The 1,294-nt window shown below is 44.1% G+C and overlaps 1 protein-coding gene across 5 annotated transcripts in view; it reads right to left on the bottom strand.

Annotated features, from left to right (window-relative positions):
* The window catches only part of traf7 (TNF receptor-associated factor 7), a 31,228-nt gene that overhangs the window by 8,915 nt on the left and 21,019 nt on the right, over positions 1 to 1,294 (bottom strand). The gene's annotated exons all lie outside the window — the stretch shown is intronic.

The raw sequence follows: 1,294 nt of genomic DNA, 5'->3' as shown, positions 1-1,294 counted from the left end.
CCTTAGTGGTCCCCTAATACCATATAGCTTGGTCGGCTAGCACTGCCACCAGCTGTGACATCACCTCACTCAACTTCTCTTTGCTCAACATCCGCTCACTGACAGGCAAGGGACATCTCATCCAGGACTTCATCTCCGATTGTAAGCTAGACTTTCTTTGTTTAACTGAGACATGGCAACAGCCTAACAACTTTTCTCAACTCAACAAATCCACTCCTAGCGGGTTTGTTTACATCTGTCAATGCTGTGGCTCTGAGGTCTCGCGATAATCTACCTAAGACTTCACCTCCTGTTTAGAAAGTTTTGGATGTCAGCAACATCCCACTTTTCCCACACACTATAAAGGACATATTCTGGACTTTATCTGCTGCTCTGGTGTCATCCCTTCTGACCTTACAGCGGATGAACTCCCCATAACTGACCACTTACTCCTCTCCTTTACAGTAAAACTTAGTCTCTCCATCTCAAAAATACCACGCCTTATTTCATTTCGGAATTTAAAGAATATCAACCCCGCCACTCTCACTTCAAGTATCCATTCCTCCTGCCTCCCTGACACTCACAATGACCTGGTCTCTTATTACAACACTGGATTCCATGATATTCTTAATTCTCTTGCACCGTTAAAAAACACATGTTTGGTTCACCCCCGATCTTTGTCTCATGAAAGTCAAAGGTTGGCAACTTGAACGTCTCCATAGAAAAACTGGTCTCACTATTCACAAAGAAATGTACAATAACCACATCCTACGTCACAAGGACTCCATTGCTAGCACCAAAACCCACTACTACTCCAGTATGATCACTGCCAACAAAGGAAACTCCAAGTCACTGTTCTCCCTACTTAACAACATGACCCAACCCCAGGGCTTTCTCCCCCCTCACTTGTTTACAACCTCCTTCTGCAACTCGGTTATGTCCTTTTTCAAAGAAAAAAATTAAGAACATCCACCAACATCTTGGATCAATCCCTCACCTCAGCATCTCAGACAACTTTCACTCATCCACACACTCATTCTCCTCCGTCCAGCTCTCCGCTATCTCAGAAATCACAGAACTCACACAGAAATCCAAGCCATCTACTTGTCAACTTGATCCCCTCCCCACACAAGTTATTAAAGCTTGCTTTCCCTCCCTGGTCTCCTTCATCTCTGCTATCATCCACTCCTCCCTCATCACTGGAACTGTCACTACATCCTTCAAAACTGCTGACATCACTCCAATTTAGAAAAAAACTGATGCTGACCCATTCAACTTCAACAACTTCCATCCTATATCCAATCTACCCTTCATC

The sequence above is a fragment of the Etheostoma spectabile genome, chromosome 15, assembly GCF_008692095.1.
Source record: "Etheostoma spectabile isolate EspeVRDwgs_2016 chromosome 15, UIUC_Espe_1.0, whole genome shotgun sequence".
Lineage (NCBI taxonomy): Eukaryota > Metazoa > Chordata > Actinopteri > Perciformes > Percidae > Etheostoma > Etheostoma spectabile.
Note: the sequence above shows the minus strand (reverse complement) of the source record. Positions and strands in the feature narration are given on the sequence as shown.